Source organism: Osmerus eperlanus, chromosome 10, assembly GCF_963692335.1.
Source record: "Osmerus eperlanus chromosome 10, fOsmEpe2.1, whole genome shotgun sequence".
NCBI classification, from domain to species: Eukaryota; Metazoa; Chordata; class Actinopteri; order Osmeriformes; family Osmeridae; genus Osmerus; species Osmerus eperlanus.
This window is the reverse complement of record NC_085027.1, coordinates 582,175-607,948: the sequence shown is the minus strand read 5'-3', so window position 1 is coordinate 607,948 and position 25,774 is coordinate 582,175.

Here is a 25,774-nt window from a genome sequence, read left to right as displayed (position 1 = left end):
GTCTGCCTCCAGGTCTGCCTCCAGGTCTGCCTCCAGGTCTGCCTGGCAGACCTGGAGGGAGACAGGCAGACAAGCAGAGAGACAGGCAGAGAGACAGACCTGGAGACAGAGAGACAGGCAGACAAGCAGACAGACAGACAGCAGGCAGACAAACAGACAGGCAGACAAACAGACAGGCAGACAAACAGACAGGCAGGCAGGCAGGCAGGCAGGCAGGCAGACAAACAGACAGGCAGACAGGCAGACAGAGAGACAGAGATACAGAGAGACAGGCAGGCAGAGAGACAGACAGACAGGCAGACAAACAGGCAGACAAACAGACAGACAGGCAGACAGGCAGACAGACAGAGAGACAGACAGGGAGACAGACATGCAGGCAGGCAGACAGACAGAGAGACAGACATGCAGACAGACAGACAGAGAGACAGACAGGCAGAGAGACAGACAGGCAGGCAGGCAGACAAACAGTTTGTATATGTGTGTGTGTGTACATCTGTCTCACCTTCTTCATTTGCACAGATGTTCCAAACACAAACATTTTACAAAGCATCAATACAAATTGTATTTCAATTTCCTCTTGAAACTGGAAGAGAAAGGAGCACAAATGCCACCTTCACTCCACTGGCTGACCTAGCAACAACATGTTATAATGTCTGCTGGCTGACCTAGCAACAACATGTTATAATGTCTGCTGGCTGACCTAGCAACAACATGTTATAATGTCTGCTGGCTGACCTAGCAACAACATGTTATAATGTCTGCTGGCTGACCTAGCAACAACATGTTATAATGTCTGCTGGCTGACCTAGCAACAACATGTTATAATGTCTGCTGGCTGACCTAGCATGGGGTAGCATTTCACTGCAGATCAGGGGGTTACAGATGGGCTGCTCATCTTGGATTCATCTCAGTTGTGTCCATACTATTCATCTTTTTTTTTAAGCAGACAGCAAAAACAAAAAACTATTATTCAAAACCAGGGCAGGTTGTAAGGATGGTAAAATACAGAATGTATCTTACCTGAACATTCACACCAAGTACACACACTCAGAGAGAGAGAGAGAGAGAGAGAGAGAGAGAGAGAGAGAGAGAGAGTGAGAGAGACAGAGAGAGAGAGAGAGAGAGAGAGAGAGAGAGAGAGAGAGAGAGAGAGAGAGAGAGAGAGAGAGAGAGAGAGAGAGAGAGAGAGAGAGAGAGAGAGAGAGAGAGAGAGAGAGAGACTGGCAGATCTTCCTTCTCAGGCTAAGCAGCAGCAAAAATGTGCTGTCAGACTACGTGCTAGCAACGTCAGCCAGCAGATGTAGATCATCCTGTGTGTGGCAGTCAGGCGAGGTGTTCCTGACCAGTCAGGCGAGGTGTTCCTGACCGGGAACATGCCGGAGGAAGGAGCCAGCAAGTTTCTCTGAAGTGAGAGTGGTGACTTTAATCCGCTACCGTGCGTCTCCTGTCTTCAGCACAGACACAACCCAACACTGAAACTGTCTGGAAGCACTTAGCAAATGACACTGATCTATCTCTAGACCTGCTCCCACCTGCAGCCCATCCTAATGTCTCTCTCCCCTCTCTCTCCTCTCTTTCTGCACTCTCTCCTCTCTCTCCTCTCCTCTCTCTCTCCTCTCTCTCCTCTCTCTCTCTCTCTCCTCTCTCTCTCGTCTCTCTCCTCTCTCTCTCTCACTGCTCTCTCTCTCTTTCTTCTCCCTCTCCCTCTCCCTCTCCCTCTCCCTCCCCTCCTCTCTCTCTCTCCTCAACACGGAAAAAGGCCATGACAGCCAGAAAGGACACTCCCACACACACCATACACACACTACACCTAGGCACCACACACAGGCACACTCAAACACACACACCCTCACACACACTTGCTATTTATGAACATTACGAATATATTTTAATCTGGCCTGGGCTGCACTCTCCCCACACAGACCCTCCCAGACTGGGCTGCACTCTCCCCACACAGACCCTAACAGACTGGGCTGCATTCTCCCCACACAGACCCTCCCAGACTGGGCTGCACTCTCCCCACACAGACCCTCCCAGACTGGGCTGCACTCTCCCCACACAGACCCTAACAGACTGGGCTGCATTCTCCCCACACAGACCCTCCCAGACTGGGCTGCACTCTCCCCACACAGACCCTCCCAGACTGGGCTGCACTCTCCCCACACAGACCCTAACAGACTGGGCTGCATTCTCCCCACACAGACCCTCCCAGACTGGGCTGCACTCTCCCCACACAGACCCTCCCAGACTGGGCTGCACTCTCCCCACAAAGACCCTCCCAGACTGGGCTGCACTGAGACTCTATGCAGTCAGTCACTGAGTGGTTGTGACTGGTCTGCTTCCTCCCTCCTGAACCCAGAACACTGCCTGTATCCACTGTCCTCACGCACAACACACACAGGAACGAACGTACACACACACAGGAACAAACGTACACACACACAGGAACAAACGTACACACATACACAGGAACGAACGTACACACACATACCATGATACACACACACACACACATACCGTGATACACACACACACATACCGTGATACACACATACCATGATACACACACACACATACCGTGATACACACACACACATACCGTGATACACACACACACATACTGTGATACACACATACACATACCGTGATACACACACGCACACAGAGACACACACACACGAAACGCAGTGCTGTAATCAACACTCCCCCCCCTCCATCTCTGCCAGGCACACTGGATTCAGACCAAGGGAAGCAAGCCTTTGTTCTGGACACAGGCAAGGCCGTCTCCAGCCAGCGCTGTGGAGGCCTGCAGACGGGAGGTGAGGCAGGGACAGGAGAGGAGGGAAGCAGGCCGCAGAAATCAATTACCATGTTCGCTGCGTACCAGCCAGTGATAAATAAGCAGCTATTGTGGACGGACACACGGTGGCCCAGGAGCCAGAGCAGATGCATTCACACTCCAGCCAAGCCCACTGGCAGGAAGAGAGGGAGAGGGGGGGGGTGGGGGAGAGGGGGAGGGATGGAGAGGGGGAGGGAAGGAGGGAGGGAGAGGGAGGGACAGTCAGAGGGAGAGGGGGAGGGAGGGAGGGACAGTCAGAGGGAGAGGGGGAGGGAGGGACAGTCAGAGGGAGAGGAGAGGGGAGGGAGGGAGGGAGGGAGGGAGAGGGGGAGGGAGGGAGAGGGAGTGAGGGAGAGGGGGAGGAAGAGAGGGAGGGAGGGAGGGAGGGAGGGGGAGAGGGGGAGGGATGGAGAGGGGGGAGGGATGGAGAGGGGGAGGGAAGGAGGGAGGGAGAGGGAGGGACAGTCAGAGGGAGAGGGGGAGGGAGGGACAGTCAGAGGGGAGAGGGAGAGGGGGAGGGAGGGAGGGACAGTCAGAGGGAGAGAGGGGAGGGGGAGAGAGGGAGAGGGGGAGGAAGAGAGGGAGGGAGGGCTCATACTCTCTGTGTGAAACATCAGTATTCAACAGCCACGCATGCTAATCAGCGATAATTCATTCCCCTCATAATGAGACAAATCTATCCATTCCTACAGCCTTCCAGCTTCCCTCCCAGTGTCTACGAGCAAATCAATTATGGAACAACTCACATGCATATTCTATGTGTGAATACAACATCAAATCAAAGACAATGACTGTTTACATTGACAATAATTTGACTAACAACTGATTCTGACGAACCCAATAAGAAGAGTGGTTAAAGTAAACCTAAATTAGCTGTAATGAAAAATAGGGAAATTTTAATTTTCTTTAAAGAAAAAACATTAAAACTGTTGTCAGTTTAAATGGACCGGTTCTGTCGTGTCTTTGCCTGCTGGGGTTTTAGCCAAGGAAGAGAAGATCATCGAGACACCTGCTACCTTGATGATGCACTTAAGACGTGAAGCAGTTTTTGTTGCACTCTGATATGGTAGTTGAGCTGTAATTGTTGCACTGTAGTTCAGGTATTATTGTTGCTTGTTAGACCATCCTTGGTGACAGATTAGTTGATATTTTGCACTGTGCCAGACTCCAACGATGTAAATACTGCTAAAACTCTGACCTTCTGATTCTTGATATTCTGCTGAATGTAGAGATTGTTGTCATTCCAGTTAACAGGAAGTGAAGCCTGCAGAGGTTTGGCTATGACAAGAAGACAGTGAGCGTTGCATCTTGGGAGATTATAGGTGTGTTCGACATGGACTGACTTCATGCAGCGCTGCAGCCGGCTGACTTGAAACAGTGAATTCTGGTTAGACTTTTTGTCCGACTTGAGACGGCGCCGAGGCTAGGTCACTGTGACGTAGCCATCAAAGTACCGTGAGATCGATTCGAGAACTGCCGGCTGTGTAGCCGAGCGCATTTTCTCAAGAGCAACTGCAAGGGTTCTAATGATGACACAGCTATTTCATGATTGGCCAGACTCACACAAGTTTTTTTCTCCAATATGGCCGCCGAAAAGTTCCAAACAAAACAGCTGAGTCGTTGAGACACAGCTGTATGACAGCATTGTTCGAAGGTAAGAAGTTGTTAAATCCCTTTTCAATCTTATAAAAGTCGAATGGCAGTAGCAAAATTGTTGTAGCATCTAAGCTAATTTTCTACCATCTAGTACATTTAAAGTCATTAGTTTTAAGTACTGAGAGATGTCATGCTAGCTAGCAAAACTAAATTAAACTAGAGGGTACAATTTCTGGGGAAATTGTAGGGTGTGCTTGCTTGCGTCGGTTGCACAGGGGTCCGTTTTTGGATGACATTTTTAAAACTGATATTTCTGTATATTTTATATAAAAATGCATACTTATTATTCATAAAGATTACATAGATTTAAAAGATTTTTTTTGCTGCTCATTTACAACTGAAAATACGAGTGAAGTGTAGAATGAAATAGATGTCTTCTCATTTCCCCTGCAAGAGGCAGCCTCATCGTTGAATCAAAACGAATAAATTTGGCAGACCGGTGTAAAAATTGACCTAATCTCTATGACTTAAACGTCCTTTTAAGTTTTTCCCTTCTCGTGATATTTTAAGGCATTTACCCTACTCATATTGCATTAATTCATGAATAAAGAACCCCCTTTGAAGATTATTCTACGACGTTACCGGCAGTAGAAGATGGAATCGCGATTCAAACAGTACCATCTGCTAACTGAAAATATGCCCCCAAAAACGTAAATAAGCTTGACATTTATTTAGTGGAAAATCGCTTTCATAAAAAGCTCACTGGTAGCGATCATTGTCAGTAACAACGCCAAGTGCGATATAGCCCTGTGTGGAGAAGCTTCCCCGGTAAATTGTACAGTACAGTACACAACTGCTGTGTTCGTCTTGGTAGTGATTGCGTTGGTTGAATTTGATTTAACGTTCCGTTGTACGGTTTAGGCTGAAATTAATTATTTTCATGAACAGATTGACAAAGTTTAGGCTGTGGCAATGAAGTTAAGGTTAGTAGTTAGATAGACTTTTGATTTAAGTAAGGGGAGTGCCGAACATGTTCTGTCGCCGTTTGACTTCCTACAGTTGTGTAGATGTTTTTGTAGTGTCACATAGGCTACAGCGTTGCAGTGAGCAACACTGGTTTGAAACCACAGGTAATGATAATTTCACCCACAAATCGTTTACTTGTAATGTAATATCATAATAAATCCTACAACGAAAATGTATTTGTGAGGAATGTTTATTTTAACGATTGAAAACAGATGCATCATAGACCACTGTAGTATGTGTTGCCCGGGCAACACAGGCTAATGTCATGATGCTAATACTTCTATGAAATAGTAGACTACTGTTTCCGAAAGTAGATGTACTTCCTTAATAAAATCAGGTTATATTGTACATTACACGTCACAATTGTGTGTCATATCACAAAGTAAAATTAGTAAATAGTTATCACCCTGGCCTCTTTGCTTGTGGCGTTTCTGAAGCTGCCTTGCAGTAAAGCTATAGTTAGCCTAGCTATCCCCCAAGTTAACAGATGCGAAACGAATGTTCTGCCAAAGGTAGTCACGCGTGTTTTCGTGACGTTAGTGACGTAGTGACGTTAGTAACGTCAGTGACTGTGGCTAGCAAATTAGCCACCGTTAGCTTCACTTTTCGCCACAAAAACTTAACTTCAGACTAAACCATGCAACGGAACGTAAATTCCAATAGAAGCAACTCAATCGCTACCAAGACGAAACTTTTGACACCTACTTTGTCTATGTAGGCCAAATATTGACTGAGTTTTAGGGGGGCAAAAAGAATAATAATAATAATATATATGTGAGAGAACAAAGGTTGTGCCCTTGCCGAAGGCAAAGCACACCCAATAATGTACTAAAAAGTCAGTTATGAGCAAAATATGTAGGCTAATGTTTAGTGAAATTAAGTGCGTTGTTTGGAACTATTTCGAGACAGATGAACCACATGACCACCTAGTTTTTTGACCCTCAGTTGATGCAACTCTTTCTCTCTCTGGCTCTGCACCATCTTAGCTCTGGATCCAGAACCGGTTCTGTTCAGGAACCTTGGTGCTATCTGGCAAGCCAGCCCGCGTTTCCACCAGTTTTTTTTTAGCTTGTTTATTATTTATTGCGTGGAAGAGTTGGCCATGGCTAGGTTCACTCAACTAGTTTGGCACACAGCTAAATTTCTCATGCCAGGCTACTGCAGAAGATCAGGGACCAGAAGTGAATATCCTACAGTATCTCGGTGTTTAAAGTCAAGGAACAATCGGTATTTACTAGCCACATTACATATAACCACAACGCATAGTTCACCTTCCAGAAACGGTGAACTAAAACAAATACTAGACAAGGCTGGAACACAAAGTGGTCACTGCAGTCCGTGCAGTGACCACTGCAGTGATGTTACACTGCAGTGATGTTACACTGAAGGCTGATTGAGAGGAGGCGGACAGTCATTCCTCATAACTACCCTTGTTATTTTCTTGGCTGGATTGTGTTAGCGTTGCACCCCGCAATCACTTCCCGTCTTCTAAACAAAATGAGAGCTCCCAGAATGGCAGGTGCAACTGCAGAGGATCATCTCTGCATGCTCGTTAGATGAAGCACACAGCTTCGGGCTGGGAGAGGCGGCGCAGACAAATGGAAATGAGAGAAACAAAACTGTTTCTGTGGAGACCGTGACTCTCGCTTGCGTTAGCGGGGAGAGACGGGCGTTGTGATGCGGTGATCGCTAGCGTGTGACACGTGAGAGAATCCTCCACAGAGAACATGGCCTCCTTTCAGAACCAGACCTCCTGGGACCTGCAGCTCTGCACTTAGACCAGAACACTGAGGAGAGGAGGGGAGGGGAGGGGAGGGGAGGGGAGGGGAGGGGAGGGGAGAGGAGGGGGAGGGGAGGGGAGGGGAGGGGAGGGGAGGGGAGGGGAGGGGAGGGGAGGGGAGAGGAGAGGAGAGGAGAGGAGAGGAGAGGAGAGGAGAGGAGGGGAGGGGAGGGGAGGGGAGGGGAGAGGGGATGGGGAGGGGAGGGGATGGGGAGGGGAGGGGAAGAGAGTAAAGGAGAGGAGAGAGAAGAGTGGTGAGGAGGGGGGTAAGGATGAGAGTAATGGAAACAAGGGAAAAGAGAGGAGGGGAGGAAAGGAATGGAGGGGAGAGGAGGGAGAGGACATAATAATCATTTTCACATCAAAGTAATATGAAGGTAATATACTGTATCGTGACAGATTCCAACAAAGTCAGTAAGAGTATTTCTAATGTACCTTGAATGTCACAACGCTAACTCTTCATCAAAGATCAAATGAGGCCTGAGATGAATCTGCGTAACAAATAACTCCAGATAACACGACGGCAGACTTGGAGAAAAACTAGACATTTTGTATGTTTTAATCACGCTACACTCCCCAGAACAACAGTGTCTTGTATTCTGAGGAACAAGAATATTATTTTCCATTGTCGTTGAGGTGAAAAACAATTGAGCTGTCTATGAATATATGTATGCAATTGTATGGGTGGCTTCTTCTTCCTGTGTAGATGCCAGCTGAATATACGCTCTGCAGTGACCAAGCAGCAACATGAACATGGAACCATTTTTTGATTATTTTTTTTTCCTGATTGTTTACATTTGTCAAGAAAACAATGTGCATTTTTTTGTTATATGATATTAAAATCCTTCAGTGTCTTCCTTCCCCAGAAGGACTGAGTGCCCTGCTAGCCTGGTCTGTGGCCTCTGGGAAGACTGCAGAGCTGCACCTCATTTCACACCAGGGTAATTCATTTCTGTGGCTTTTTTCTCTTTAATACCTCTCTCTCTCTCCCCTTCTTTGTCTGTCTGTCTCTGTTTCCATATATTTCTATGTCTCAATCTGTCTGTGAGTCTCTTGCTCTCTGTCTCTCTCCAATGCACTTACAAACTATTCCAGTATTTATCTCCTTCCAACTCCTGCCTTCTCCTTCAGCAGCTGCTACAGGGTGTTTCCAGAAGTGTTTTTCAGCCGCTGTTCTGCTGTTGGTTGTCAGAACAGCACCCTGTCTAACTAAAGTGAGGAGAGAAGGTCATGGGTAGAGCTGTTAGCGTTGCCATGGCAGCGAGAGGACCATGTCTAGGGAGTGCAGTGTGTTTGTATCATTCTGCATCTAATCCCATCGCACCATCAAGTCATCCATCACCATCACATAGAATGATAGCTATCACATTGCAAAATATACCCAGACATGTTCTGGATATATGCATGTCAGCCATGACACAAGTTGGGGTCAGCATGTTGTAGTTTTTCTCTGTATAATTTTCTTGACACTTATGTGTCTCTCTCCCCAAAGCTAAGTAAGCTAAGCACATTGGGGAAATGACTGAAATTGCTGTAAGCCTACATTCAAAACAGAAAATGTGTTTCCAAATCATGTTTATTATGTAGGGGGTTAAATATTGGCTGCACAACCAAAATGAATTCCCCTATGGTTTAAAGCAAGATGGGGAACTGAACAGTGTATTTGCATAAACCAAATAATGTCAATACAAATAGAATTACAGTTATTTGACTCTATGGGTTAAATCAGAGCAATAATGGTCAAAGTAAGGTTAAAATGAAATAAACATTTAATAACATTGCAAATGAATGAGCAAGCAGCAAGAGGTGAGCAGGGAGAATGAGTACAAGGACAAAGCAGAGCTGAGGAGAAGGTCTCAGGAGATGAAGAACCCACAGAACAATGCATTACAATGCATTACATACAATATTCCCTTTAACCCTTGTGTTATCTTCGGGTCGTTCTGACCCATCAGCCGTGTGACCCACCGTCGTATTGCGACAACTTTACCGCATACAAAAACAAAGTGAAGCATTTTCTTTTAACCGTTGGGCTGTCTCAGACCCCCCACATTGCGAAGGTTAAAAGAAAATTATTTTTATTTGTTTTTGTATTGGGTAAAATTGGGTAAACACAACGATGGTTCGTTATGAACCTTTGGGTCATGTGACCCGAAGGCAGCACGAGGGTTAAACACAAGGACAACCAATCAGATCAAATCTTGAGTGGGGTGTGAGAGCCATCAAGTTGAGACCGTCCAGAAACTCCAGACTTTAGCATATGAGACGTGGAGGCAGGTTTTCACCCACCCTTACAATTAGATAAACAGTTTATATTGCCATGGTTTGTTCAAGTATTCCTTGCTGTTTAATTGTAACTTGTCTAACTACATGCTCTTATTGCACTTCCCTTTGGGACTTATTTGGTTTTCACAATGTATGCTTCATGTTTGGCTACCCGATATGTTTGGGGCTATCTCGTTGTTATGATCAGTGACATATGCACTTTTGTAAAACTGTCTCTTGGAAGTCGCTTTGGATAAAAGCGTCTGCTAAATGAATAAATGTAAGTATTCCTCCTTTCATCCACATAGCATATTCACGAGCTGAATAACACTAAATCAGATGGTTTTTTGAGGTTGGTTGTGATACCTCAGAGACATTGGCGAACAGATTTTCAGATTTTAAACAGAAGCGTAGGGCCTGAGGCCTGTCAGTGTAACCTTGCTCATGATGAATCTGTCATGTGCCTCGGCCAACAGCCATTTGAAGCAGGAAATGTAGAGGTGCATAATTTATATAATCATTTTCTTTAAGCGAAGGGCTTTTGTAATTACTCACCACCCCTGAACCGAAAGGAAGGCTACTGAATCGAAATTTCCCGTGCAAATCACCTCTATTCATAAAAGCACAGGTGTGCAGATGCAGGTCTTGGTTTCCTGCCGGCTGGCTGCCATGTCTCCTTCCACACTGACTGTGTCTCCATCGTGGCTACGTGCTCAGCCAGACCTGTGGTTCTCCTGTGCAGTGTTTCCAGTTCCCCTGGTCTGGAACCAGCCTTCGGCACGCAGAGGCAGCAGTGATTGGTCTAAAGATTGACACATAACCCTCATGCACCTGACAGCCCAACATGTTTAGAGACAGAGACAGATGGAGAAATAGAGACAGGGAGAGATGGAGGGATAGACAGGGAGAGATGGAGGGATAGACAGGGAGAGATGGAGGGATAGACAGGGAGAGATGGAGAAATAGAGACAGGGAGAGATGGAGGGATAGAGACAGGGAGAGATGGAGGGATAGACAGGGAGAGATGGAGGGATAGACAGGGAGAGATGGAGGGATAGACAGGAAGAGATGGAGGGATAGACAGGGAGAGATGGAGGGATAGAGACAGGGAGAGATGGAGGGATAGACAGGGAGAGATGGAGGGATAGACAGGGAGAGATGGAGGGATAGAGACAGGGAGAGATGGAGGGATAGACAGGGAGAGATGGAGGGATAGAGACAGGGAGAGATGGAGGGATAGACAGGGAGAGATGGAGGGATAGACAGGGAGAGATGGAGGGATAGAGACAGGGAGAGATGGAGGGATAGAAACATGAGCCTCAGCTCTCTACCTCCCTGTTCACTACTACAGCTCTCTACATCCCTGTTCACTACTACAGCTCTCTCTACATTTACATTTAGTCATTTTAGCAGACGCTCTTATCCAGAGCGACTTACAGTAAGTACAGGGACATTCCCCAGTGCCTTGCCACAACGTCATTTGGCACAGCCAGAATCGAACTGGCAACCTTCAGATTACTAGCCCGATTCCCTAACCGCTCAGCCACCTGACTCCCTACACTCCCTGACATCCCTGTTCACTACTACATCTCTCTACATCCCTGTTCACTACTACATCTCTCTACCTCCCTGTTCACTACTACAGCTCTCTCTACCTCCCTGTTCACTACTACAGCTCTCTCTACCTCCCTGTTCACTACTACAGCTCTCTACATCCCTGTTCACTACTACAGCTCTCTCTACCTCCCTGTTCACTACTACATCTCTCTACATCCCTGTTCACTACTACATCTCTCTACATCCCTGTTCACTACTACATCTCTCTACCTCCCTGTTCACTACTACATCTCTCTACCTCCCTGTTCACTACTACATCTCTCTACATCCCTGTTCACTATTACAGCTCTCTACATCCCTGTTCACTACTACAGCTCTCTCTACATTTACATTTAGTCATTTTAGCAGACGCTCTTATCCAGAGCGACTTACAGTAAGTACAGGGACATTCCCCAGTGCCTTGCCACAACGTCATTTGGCACAGCCAGAATCGAACTGGCAACCTTCAGATTACTAGCCCGATTCCCTAACCGCTCAGCCACCTGACTCCCTACACTCCCTGACATCCCTGTTCACTACTACAGCTCTCTACCTCCCTGTTCACTACTACATCTCTCTACATCCCTGTTCACTACTACATCTCTCTACATCCCTGTTCACTACTACATCTCTCTACATCCCTGTTCACTACTACAGATCTCTCTCTACATCCCTGTTCACTACTACATCTCTCTACATCCCTGTTCACTACTACATCTCTCTACATCCCTGTTCACTACTACAGCTCTCTACCTCCCTGTTCACTACTACAGCTCTCTCTACCTCCCTGTTCACTACTACAGCTCTCTCTACCTCCCTGTTCACTACTACAGCTCTCTCTACCTCCCTGTTCACTACTACAGCTCTCTCTACCTCCCTGTTCACTACTACAGCTCTCTCTACCTCCCTGTTCACTACTACAGCTCTCTCTACCTCCCTGTTCACTACTACAGCTCTCTCTACATCCCTGTTCACTACTACAGCTCTCTCTACCTCCCTGTTCACTACTACATCTCTCTACCTCCCTGTTCACTACTACATCTCTCTACATCCCTGTTCACTACTACATCTCTCTACCTCCCTGTTCACTACTACATCTCTCTACCTCCCTGTTCACTACTACATCTCTCTACATCCCTGTTCACTACTACATCTCTCTACATCCCTGTTCACTACTACAGCTCTCTCTACATCCCTGTTCACTACTACATCTCTCTACATCCCTGTTCACTACTACATCTCTCTACATCCCTGTTCACTACTACATCTCTCTACATCCCTGTTCACTACTACAGCTCTCTCTACCTCCCTGTTCACTATTACAGCTCTCTCTACCTCCCTGTTCACTATTACAGCTCTCTACCTCCCTGTTCACTATTACAGCTCTCTACATCCCTGTTCACTACTACTGCTCTCTCTCTACGTCCCTGTTCACTACTACAGCTCTCTACATCCCTGTTCACTACTACAGCTCTCTACATCCCTGTTCACTACTACAGCTCTCTACCTCCCTGTTCACTACTACTGCTCTCTCTCTACGTCCCTGTTCACTACTACAGCTCTCTACATCCCTGTTCACTACTACAGCTCTCTCTCTACACTCTCTCTCTGTTCACTACTACATCTCTCTACCTCCCTGTTCACTACTACATCTCTCTACCTCCCTGTTCACTACTACAGCTCTCTCTCTACACTCTCTCTCTGTTCACTACTACATCTCTCTACCTCCCTGTTCACTACTACATCTCTCTACCTCCCTGTTCACTACTACATCTCTCTACCTCTCTGTTCACTACTACATCTCTCTACCTCCCTGTTCACTACTACAGCTCTCTACCTCCCTGTTCACTATTACAGCTCTCTACATCCCTGTTCACTACTACAGCTCTCTACCTCCCTGTTCACTACTACAGCTCTCTCTCTACGTCCCTGTTCACTACTACAGCTCTCTACCTCCCTGTTCACTACTACATCTCTCTACCTCTCTGTTCACTACTACATCTCTCTACCTCCCTGTTCACTACTACAGCTCTCTACCTCCCTGTTCACTATTACAGCTCTCTACATCCCTGTTCACTACTACAGCTCTCTACCTCCCTGTTCACTACTACAGCTCTCTCTCTACATCCCTGTTCACTACTACAGCTCTCTACATCCCTGTTCACTACTACAGCTCTCTCTCTACCTCCCTGTTCACTACTACAGCTCTCTACCTCCCTGTTCACTACTACAGCTCTCTACCTCCCTGTTCACTACTACAGCTCTCTCTCTACACTCTCTCTCTGTTCACTGCTACATCTCTCTACCTCCCTGTTCACTACTACAGCTCTCTACCTCCCTGTTCACTACTACAGCTCTCTCTCTACACTCTCTCTCTGTTCACTACTACAGCTCTCTACATCCCTGTTCACTACTACAGCTCTCTCTCTACCTCCCTGTTCACTACTACAGCTCTCTACCTCCCTGTTCACTACTACAGCTCTCTACCTCCCTGTTCACTACTACAGCTCTCTCTCTACACTCTCTCTCTGTTCACTGCTACATCTCTCTACCTCCCTGTTCACTACTACAGCTCTCTACCTCCCTGTTCACTACTACAGCTCTCTCTCTACACTCTCTCTCTGTTCACTACTACATCTCTCTACCTCCCTGTTCACTACTACATCTCTCTACCTCCCTGTTCACTACTACATCTCTCTACCTCTCTGTTCACTACTACATCTCTCTACCTCCCTGTTCACTACTACAGCTCTCTACCTCCCTGTTCACTATTACAGCTCTCTACATCCCTGTTCACTACTACAGCTCTCTACCTCCCTGTTCACTACTACAGCTCTCTACCTCCCTGTTCACTACTACAGCTCTCTCTCTACACTCTCTCTCTGTTCACTGCTACATCTCTCTACCTCCCTGTTCACTACTACAGCTCTCTACCTCCCTGTTCACTACTACAGCTCTCTCTCTACACTCTCTCTCTGTTCACTACTACAGCTCTCTACATCCCTGTTCACTACTACAGCTCTCTCTCTACCTCCCTGTTCACTACTACAGCTCTCTACCTCCCTGTTCACTACTACAGCTCTCTACCTCCCTGTTCACTACTACAGCTCTCTCTCTACACTCTCTCTCTGTTCACTGCTACATCTCTCTACCTCCCTGTTCACTACTACAGCTCTCTACCTCCCTGTTCACTACTACAGCTCTCTCTCTACACTCTCTCTCTGTTCACTACTACATCTCTCTACCTCCCTGTTCACTACTACATCTCTCTACCTCCCTGTTCACTACTACATCTCTCTACCTCTCTGTTCACTACTACATCTCTCTACCTCCCTGTTCACTACTACAGCTCTCTACCTCCCTGTTCACTATTACAGCTCTCTACATCCCTGTTCACTACTACAGCTCTCTACCTCCCTGTTCACTACTACAGCTCTCTCTCTACGTCCCTGTTCACTACTACAGCTCTCTACATCCCTGTTCACTACTACAGCTCTCTACATCCCTGTTCACTACTACAGCTCTCTCTCTACCTCCCTGTTCACTACTACAGCTCTCTACCTCCCTGTTCACTACTACAGCTCTCTCTCTACGTCCCTGTTCACTACTACAGCTCTCTACATCCCTGTTCACTACTACAGCTCTCTACCTCCCTGTTCACTACTACAGCTCTCTCTCTACACTCTCTCTCTGTTCACTACTACATCTCTCTACCTCCCTGTTCACTACTACATCTCTCTACATCCCTGTTCACTATTACAGCTCTCTACCTCCCTGTTCACTACTACATCTCTCTCTAAATCCCTGTTCACTACTACAGCTCTCTACCTCCCTGTTCACTATTACAGCTCTCTACATCCCTGTTCACTACTACAGCTCTCTACCTCCCTGTTCACTATTACAGCTCTCTACCTCCCTGTTCACTACTACTGCTCTCTCTCTACGTCCCTGTTCACTACTACAGCTCTCTACATCCCTGTTCACTATTACAGCTCTCTACATCCCTGTTCACTACTACAGCTCTCTACATCCCTGTTCACTACTACAGCTCTCTACATCCCTGTTCACTACTACAGCTCTCTCTCTACACTCTCTCTCTGTTCACTACTACATCTCTCTACCTCCCTGTTCACTACTACAGCTCTCTCTCTACACTCTCTCTCTGTTCACTACTACATCTCTCTACCTCCCTGTTCACTACTACATCTCTCTACCTCCCTGTTCACTACTACAGCTCTCTACATCCCTGTTCACTACTACAGCTCTCTCTCTACACTCTCTCTCTGTTCACTACTACATCTCTCTACCTCCCTGTTCACTACTACAGCTCTCTCTCTACACTCTCTCTCTGTTCACTACTACATCTCTCTACCTCTCTGTTCACTACTACAGCTCTCTCTCTACACTCTCTCTCTGTTCACTACTACATCTCTCTACCTCCCTGTTCACTACTACAGCTCTCTCTCTACACTCTCTCTCTGTTCACTACTACATCTCTCTACCTCCCTGTTCACTACTACATCTCTCTACCTCCCTGTTCACTACTACATCTCTCTACCTCTCTGTTCACTACTACATCTCTCTACCTCCCTGTTCACTACTACAGCTCTCTACCTCCCTGTTCACTATTACAGCTCTCTACATCCCTGTTCACTACTACAGCTCTCTACCTCCCTGTTCACTACTACAGCTCTCTCTCTACGTCCCTGTTCACTACTACATCTCTCTACCTCCCTGTTCACTACTACAGCTCTCTCTCTACCTCCCTGTTCACTACTACATCTCTCTACCTCCCTGTTCACTACTACATCTCTCTACCTCCCTGTTCACTACTACATCTCTCTACCTCCCTGTTCACTACTACATCTCTCTACCTCCCTGTTCACTACTACAGCTCTCTCTCTACACTCTCTCTCTGTTCACTACTACATCTCTCTACCTCCCTGTTCACTACTACAGCTCTCTACCTCCCTGTTCACTACTACATCTCTCTACCTCCCTGTTCACTACTACAGCGTGACACGGTGACATGGCTGCCTCCATCTTCTCTACATTAAGTATAATTAAAACAGTGATGTTCCCCAGCAGGAATGGCAGCTTCCTGATAAGGCTCTGTCATTCCCTGAACGGACCAGAAAATTAACTGTCACTTGCAGTCGCCTCTCTGCGACAGCTATCTGAAACGGGCAGGACTCCTGTAATAGGAATGATTGAGCTTCATTTGAGAGGTAAATGACTCAACATTACATTTTCTGCCTAAGTGGTGGTGATCTGTGAGTGTGTCTGTGTGTGTCTGTGTGTGTGTCTGTGTGTGTGTCTGTCTTTGTGTGTGCGTGGAGGAAGTAGGGGGGGTAGGGAAATGAGGGGTCAGAGAAAGAAAAGAGGAAAATCTTTGCTTCATGGCAATCCTTCCTGATCCCTGTGAGATCTCACCTGGTCAGCGCTGAAAGGCACAGACACATGCCTGCATCTCCCAGAAGGGGTCTGTCAGCCCCCTCGGGGAGCCCCTGCACCCAGGGTAGAACCACGCCACGCCTCAGACCCCTGATTAAGCAGGAGAGGAGCTCCTGTAATTACAGAGTCATTATCTATTAGATTAACTTTCCGCTGCTGAATTTTTAAAATCATATTATAAGGCTCTCTTTGGAAGACCGATTTTGAATTTGAAATGACCCTCTTTACTGCGTTCCATCTTGATGATGCCGTGCAGAGAACACAACGCCCGTGTCTGGAACCCCAGGGGTGGGTTTGGGCAGTAGGGACACATGTCCACCTGAGGCTAGAGACCACTGAAGCTTCCTCAGCAGTGATCAGCAGGAGGGGGGGTGTACAGGGGGATGACTATGGATCCATAATGGGACTAAGAAATGATGGTCTCATTTGAGCACAGTGATATCTCACAGAGACAGAGAGAGTGGGGGGGCAGGAGAGAGAGATAGATACTGTGTCTTAAAAATATATATTGTGTCCAGTGTCTTTGTGATGGCCCACTAGGCGTTCTGTTTGGTTGTCTGTGAACCCAGAGCCTCAGTGCTCTTCACCAGCCAACACATCTGCTGCTCTGATAACAACCATAAACAACGAGGACTGAGAGGTGATGATGGTACGCAGAGATACAGAGCCTGTAGGGGGTCCACGCCTCTGGACTGAGAGGTGATGATGGTACGCAGAGATACAGAGCCTGTAGGGGGTCCACGCCTCTGGACTGAGAGGTGATGATGGTACGCAGAGATACAGAGCCTGTAGGGGGTCCACGCCTCTGGACTGAGAGGTGATGATGGTACGCAGAGATACAGAGCCTGTAGGGGGTCCACGCCTCTGGACTGAGAGGTGATGATGGTACGCAGAGATACAGAGCCTGTAGGGGGTCCACGCCTCTGGACTGAGAGGTGATGATGGTACGCAGAGATACAGAGCCTGTAGGGGGTCCACGCCTCTGGACTGAGAGGTGATGATGGTACGCAGAGATACAGAGCCTGTAGGGGGTCCACGCCTCTGGACTGAGAGGTGATGATGGTACGCAGAGATACAGAGCCTGTAGGGGGTCCACGCCTCTGGACTGAGAGGTGATGATGGTACGCAGAGATACAGAGCCTGTAGGGGGTCCACGCCTCTGGACTGAGAGGTGATGATGGTACGCAGAGATACAGAGCCTGTAGGGGGTCCACGCCTCTGGACTGCTGCCCTCCCTTCACACTGTGCTGCTGGAGACACAAAAACACATGCAGAACCACCAACATGAGCGCGACCAAACAGGAAGCGACCACCTGATGGGCTCTCTGCATCAGCAGCCCTGCCTTCAGACTGCTCTGCCGCAGGGCTCAGTGTGTCTGTTCCACTAATGGAAGGCTCTTTCTGTCTTTGACGGAGCGTTCCAGCAGATTAGCCTCTTCTCAGAGGACTGGGGAGCGACGTTGTCTCTTTAAATCCTCCCTCAGCTCCACCCAGACTGTCCGGACACATTATTGATCACAAGAGGTTCCTACCTCAGCTTGCTGCCTCATTTAGGATCCTTTCATTGTTTATCAAATGAAGCACACAACAGCAGCGGGCTCCTGTGCAGCAGCGGGCTCCTGTGCAGCAGCGGGCTCCTGTGCAGCAGCGGGCTCCTGTGCAGCAGCGGGCTCCTGTGCAGCAGCGGGCTCCTGTGCAGCAGCGGGCTCCTGTGGATTGAAACTGGGGCACATTGCTATTCCTCACAGACTCGCGCTTCAAGAGATTCTTTGTCAGGAATTCTTCTCACTTCCCCCGGCTTTCTAAGACTGAACCAAAACTAAAGACAACAACACTTTCTCTCCCCACATTCACAAAGACTTCTGGGAAATAACCGAAGCATGTGAGTAAACATTTTGATGGCCAGACTTCTGAAGGAATGTGTTTTTATCGGATTTGCTGGATTGAAGATGCTGAGAAAACTGATTTAAGTGTATTCATGAAGACCCTTTTTTAACATCTCTTGTTACAAGTCTTCAAGCAGTGCTGGATGCCGTCTGTCGACTGCACTGGACAACAGTGCTGGTACACATAGACAGTCTTGGTTGATTCATTAAATCACAAACACTTGTTTTGTGAAACTCTGAGAATAGCTATTACTCAATTTAAGATGTTGACTGATGTTGTATAATTATGGATTAACTGCTTTTTCCCAATTTATGAGAGGGAAACAAAACCAGTGTGCAGCCCAGAGAGCGGTGTTTAATCCCTCTCAGGCTGTGAGGGGTGGAAATGGCACCTGCTGTCTCACCTGGGGAGGGGGTGCTGAGCGTGTTACAGTCACAACAAGCCTGAGGACTCACCAGATCTAATTTCAGCCGGTGTTGCGAACCCTCGCTCCAAGGCAACCAGCTCAGGAGATAATTACTGATGAAAATGTCAGCTGTCTCTGGACACGGTCATCCCCACAGAGTGTAGACGGTACTGGAGCTACACAGGGTACCTCAGGTTCGGACTACGAAAAAAAAAGAACATAATTATTTGTTTCATAATTCCCCTTCTCCAAATATTCAAATGTCACAGAGCCTAACCCTAACCCTAATGATATCTGGTTGGGGCTCAGTAATTCTCAGTAGGTTCCTGGCCTGCAGGAATCTGTGCTCCGAGCTGTCATCAGTTAACCCTTCAGGTCATTGTGACCCACCGTCGTGGTGCAAAAGGTGGGTCACAATGACCCGAAGGCAGCACAATAACCCAGTTAGTGTTGCTGTGGTTGTTTTGCTGTCTCATAGAGGCTGTGAGAGTGTGATGCTGCCCGTGGTGCTGAGGAAATCCATTAGACTTACTGTTACCTTCAACACAGACTTCCCTACAAACAACGTATCTTTAGTAGCACATCCTCCACCTGTGAGATGAAAACACCTCATGCCCCAATCTCAACCCTTCACCTGTCTAACCATAACCCCACACCTAACCCTTCACCTGTCTCTAACCATAACACTTCACCTGTGTCTAACCATAACCCCCTTCCATACTCCTAACCAATGTTGTGCAGTTGGTTTAAAATGTATGACCCAGTGAACAGCACACAGTGAACAGCACACAGTGCTGTGTATTTCTAATGAACTGCAACTTCTTGGTGTTATCAGTCCAGTTTGTTGATGAAAACCACTAAATTATGGATGCTACTGTAGCCATAAAACTCTTGGAAGTTGGATTATTCAATCCTTAAAATTCATCACCACTAGTGCAGCAGAATCACGTCCAGGCTACTGTCCCAGAGGCTGAACAGTAAGTAAGTAAAGTTTATTTGTATAGCACCTCTCGCAGATAAAAATCACAAAGTGCTTCACAACAAAATGCAATATAACACTACAAATAAAGAAGACTGGAACATTTTAAATAGAAAAACATGACAGACAACCATAAAAAACCCTCAACTCATTAAAAGCCTGCTTGAATAGCAAAGTCTTGAGTTGCTTTTTAAAAGCTTCGACAGAAGTTGCACACCGTAGAAAGAGAGGCAAGGCATTCCACAACCTAGGGGCCACTGCTCGGAATGATCGATCCCCTCTAGTTTTAAAATGGGTACAGGGAACCACTAAAAGCTTCTGACCCAATGACCTCAAATTACGGGTGGGGGTATGAAGCTGTATTAAATCAGAAATGTAGGGAGGAACTTCTCCATTCAGGGCTCTGAAGGTGAGGACCAGGATTTTAAATTGAATTCTGTACTGGACTGGTAACCAGTGAAGTGATGCTAAAACAGGTGTGATGTGTGCTCTGTTGTTAATGTGCGTTAAAAGCCTTGCAGCTTCAACAGACCTGCAGATATTATCTGAACTTAACAGAATATTAGAAACATGAAAGGTGACATGGTATGATGGAGATTGTTTTTACGATGGAGCTAAGTGACTTGATGCATCACAACTTTAATCATGTTGGCCATGTCCCCCTAACATACCAGCTTCCCACTGCTGGACTTTACAACCTCTCCCTCCTTGTCCAGCGTGAGGACAGTCACTCCCTCCCAATAGCTATTTCCTGTAATTCCGCAGCATTCTGCAACAAAGAGGCAATTTCCTTCCAATATGGAAAGGCAATAGCCTACCGTTCCTGTGTCTTAGCCTGATAGCCAACAAACGACCAAGCAGTAAGCAAACAGCGGCTCCTCTCAAGTGGAAAAGAGAAACAGCAACAGACTCCCGGTTCTCATTACAACCGTGCTGCAGAGCGCCGGGTTAGTCAGACAAACCAGCCGCGAGGGTGAGGAGGGTGAGGAGGGTGAGGGTTAGGAGAGGAGGGTGAGGGTTAGGAGAGGAGGGTGAGGAGGGTGAGGAGGGTGAGGGTTAGGAGGGGGAGGGTTAGGAGAAGAGGGTGAGGAGGGTTAGGAGATTGAGGAGGGTGAGGAGGGTGAGGGTTAGGAGAGGAGGGTGAGGAGGGTGAGGGTTAGGAGAGGAGGGTGAGGAGGGTGAGGAGGGTGAGGGTTAGGAGGGGGAGGGTTAGGAGAGGAGGGTGAGGAGGGTGAGGAGGGTTAGGAGAGGAGGGTGAGGAGGGTGAGGGTTAGGAGAGGAGGGTGAGGGTTAGGAGAGGAGGGTGAGGAGGGTGAGGGTTAGGAGGGGGAGGGTTAGGAGAGGAGGGTGAGGAGGGTGAGGAGGGTTAGGAGAGGAGGGTGAGGAGGGTGAGGGTTAGGAGAGGAGGGTGAGGGTTAGGAGAGGAGGGTGAGGAGGGTGAGGGTTAGGAGAGGAACGACCCAGAGGAGAGGCTACACAGCCAGCCGTGGCTTCCTGATTAAGACGCCTCCTTCAATGACCTTCACTGTCCTCTGAGGGGGGCGGGCAGGGGCCCTGAGCGGGGCGGGCAGGGGCCCTGAGGGGGGCGGGCAGGGGCCCTGAGGGGGGCGGGCAGGGGCCCTGAGGGGGGCGGGCAGGGGCCCTGAGGGGGGCGGGCAGGGGCCCTGAGGGGGGCGGGCAGGGGCCCTGAGCGGGGCGGGCAGGGGCCCTGAGCGGGGCGGGCAGGGGCCCTGAGCGGGGCGGGCAGGGGCCCTGAGGGGGGCGGGCAGGGGCCCTGAGGGGGGCGGGCAGGGGCCCTGAGGGGGGCGGGCAGGGGCCCTGTCTGGGAGATGAAGGGGACATTACCAGCAGAGGCAACCAGCAGTAATGGCCGCCTTCCATCAACTCCCCCATCATTTAATTCTTCCAAATGGAGCGAGATCTAACACCGTCCTCCCTCTCTGCACTGCAGAGGGACGGGACATGTTAACACCCCGTCCAGCCGGAACACACAATCACAAACAGAACACTCACAAACAGAACAATCACAAACAGAACACTCACAAGCAGAACACTCACAAGCAGAACACACACTCAAGCAGAACACACACACACAAGCAGCGGTATCACATCTGAGCACGTCACATCTGGATGTATTTAATGTGGTGAGATGTTTGTGGTAAACATGCGTCTGGATCTCTCAGTGGGATATTAGCGGTGGTGTTTGTCTGGCTGTGCTGTGGCCCGTGGCAGCTGCACCTTATCTGAGCGTGCAGGCTTGTCTGGCTGAGCTGAGGGCCGGTCATGGCCTCCCATCCTGGGATGCAGCTCTGGAAACACTGGTGGGCTGGGAGCACACACACACACACACACACTCTCTCTGGTGGGCTGGGAGCACACACACACAACCACACACACACACACACACACTCTCTCTCTGGTGAGCTGGGAGCACACACACACAACCACACACACACACACACACTCTCTCTGGTGGGCTGGGAGCACACACACACAACCACACACACACACACACACTCTCTCTGGTGGGCTGGGAGCACACACACACAACCACACACACACACACACACACTCTCTCTGGTGGGCTGGGAGCACACACACACAACCACACACACATACACACACACACACTCTCTCTGGTGGGCTGGGAGCACACACACACAACCACACACACATACACACACACACACACACACTCTCTCTGGTGGGCTGGGAGCACACACACACAACCACACACACACACACACACTCTCTGGTGAGCTGGGAGCTCACACACACACACACACACTGCTCTGGCACACACACATTATGGTATACACAGAAACACACTGTAGTACACATACATACACACACACACACACACTGCTCTGGCACACTCACCTTCTGGTATACACACAAACACACTGTAGTACACATACATACACACACACACACAAACACACATGCTTCAGCACGTACACACACATATATACACACAAACAAAGAGACACAGTGTGGCACACACAGATGGAAACACCAAACTGGCAGTGTTGAGACTGGAGGGAAACACATATACGCTGCTAGCTGCTTCATCTCATCACTCATTCAGCCAAACAGCTCAAAGCTAAGTCAGTGAGAGGAGGTACACCATATCGGTTTGTAGGAAACTCCACAGCTCCAGGCAACAGCAAACCCCCATCTCTCCAAACATTCCCCACTCCCTGGAGACTGCCTTTAGATGTGGTAGGAAGAGACAGTTGTCCCAAACCAGCTACTAACATAGTCCTGACTCCTCACACCCATTGAGGTGTTCTCACCAACATCCAGGCTACAGGAGCAAGATTTCTGTCTTGTTCAACCTTCAGCTGAGGTCACTGTAAGGAATTGTGACACATCTCATTGGCTAACCTCGTTTCTCAATAGCCTCAGAGAGTCTGCTACAGCAGTAAATCTAATGATGGATATCTGCAGGTGGGAGACTTAAGTTATGTAAATGTCCATGTTTCAGTCTCTGTCCACTGGAGGGCAAGCCATCTCATAAAGCCCCCTGAAAATGATGAGAACATTATTCAGTTTGGGAGCTCTTTAAATGTCACAGGGGCAGGTAGCGTCCCCTGAAATGATAGCTCAGATCTGGTTCGGTGTAACCTTGACTGATTGTTTTATAAAACAAGTCGCTGAGCAGGAAGTGGGAGTGTTGAGAAATGTTCTGGGGTTTGCAGTGTCCTCACGCAGGTGTGAGGGTGAGACAGATGTGAGGGTGAAGCAGGTGTGTGAGGGCAGTGTCCTCACGCAGGTGTGAGGGTGAGACAGATGTGAGGGTGAGTTAAGATGCTTAAATGCTCGTTAGCTGTGAACATAAGCATGGACAAATGTATTGCAAAGATCTAATTCTATGCTACAGTAGGCTACTCGTATGAATGGGCAATAAAACACAATAGCAAGACTGTGACTGTGAGCGTGTGAGTGATAAGATGTGTGTTGTTCTTTACTAAACCAGGCATTAAATGAGAGTGGTCCCACTGCACTGTAAACACTCCGCTATGCACGCACCAACGATGGCGCTGCTCAGGTTTACGGGCCATCGAATTGCCCCGCTCAAACGAGATGATGGAGGAAGATTACAACCATTCTGTGATCTACATCACAAATTAAGAAGCCGGTATTCCATCAGACACGAACGGTTGCCAGTCAAATGAACGGAGCGAAAACAAAACAAACAGACACTAACATGCGGCGACTGAGCTTCTCGCGGTTGGCGGGGGAAGTAACAAAAGCCAGCAGGGAGACGAGATTACCGGGAGACGTGTCTTAAACGGGAGCGGCCGTGCTAGCCTACCTGCGGGCGGTGTGGCAGGTAATTCCCCGCGCTCATTGTGTGTGAGACAGGACGATACAGCTCTCCGACAGCCGCTCTGTTGATGGTGTTTTGTGCGCGGGGCCCACAAGGCACAGCCACGCTGCTTTGCAAACAATGGAGCCAAAAACAACCCAGCGAGGCAGGTAAACTGACTCGCCTGAAGCGGAGACAGATTCTATCGTCTTGCACAACTACCGATGAGAAAGTCTGTTAAGATGACACGGCCAGCACACGCACAGAGCTGGCGTTGTGAAGCGATGTCTCAACAACAACAGACATCGCTTCACATTGGATTTCTAGATAATAGAACACCAGACATCCCAAGTCTCCCGGATGGTCCGGGAGACTCCCGCATTTCAATAGCGGCTCCCGGACGCCCGCAAATGCTGTACGATCTCCCGGAATTCGGGGATTTCGTATTTAGAGCGAGCGCGAGACTGTGCAATGATCATTTATGGTCGAAACTGGTGAATATCGCGCGTCCTGATTGCGTCCCGGGTGGGGGGGGGGTACGTGCTGGTTGAGGGGGTACATCATGCGTGCTGGTTGAGGGGGTACATCATGCGTGCTGGTTGAGGGGGTACATCATGCGTGCAGGTTGAGGGGGTACATCATGCCTGCTGGTTGAGGGGGTACATCATGCGTGCAGGTTGAGGGGGTACATCATGCGTGCAGGTTGAGGGGGTACATCATGCGTGCAGGTTGAGGGGGTACATCATGCGTGCAGGTTGAGGGGGTACATCATGCGTGCTGGTTGTGGGGGTACATCATGCGTGCAGGTTGTGGGGGTACATCATGCGTGCAGGTTGAGGGGGTACATCATGCGTGCTGGTTGAGGGGGTACATCATGCGTGCAGGTTGAGGGGGTACATCATGCGTGCTGGTTGAGGGGGTACATCATGCGTGCTGGTTGAGGGGGTACATCATGCGTGCAGGTTGTGGGGGTACATCATGCGTGCAGGTTGAGGGGGTACATCATGCGTGCTGGTTGAGGGGGTACATCATGCGTGCAGGTTGAGGGGGTACATCATGCGTGCTGGTTGAGGGGGTACATCATGCGTGCTGGTTGAGGGGGTACATCATGCGTGCAGGTTGAGGGGGTACATCATGCGTGCTGGTTGAGGGGGTACATCATGCGTGCTGGTTGAGGGGGTACATCATGCGTGCTGGTTGAGGGGGTACATCATGCGTGCAGGTTGAGGGGGTACATCATGCGTGCAGGTTGAGGGGGTACATCATGCGTGCTGGTTGAGGGGGTACATCATGCGTGCAGGTTGAGGGGGTACATCATGCGTGCTGGTTGAGGGGGTACATCATGCGTGCAGGTTGAGGGGGTACATCATGCGTGCTGGTTGAGGGGGTACATCATGCGTGCAGGTTGAGGGGGTACATCATGCGTGCTGGTTGAGGGGGTACATCATGCGTGCAGGTTGAGGGGGTACATCATGCGTGCTGGTTGAGGGGGTACATCATGCGTGCAGGTTGAGGGGGTACATCATGCGTGCTGGTTGAGGGGGTACATCATGCGTGCTGGTTGAGGGGGTACATCATGCGTGCTGGTTGAGGGGGTACATCATGCGTGCTGGTTGAGGGGGTACATCATGCGT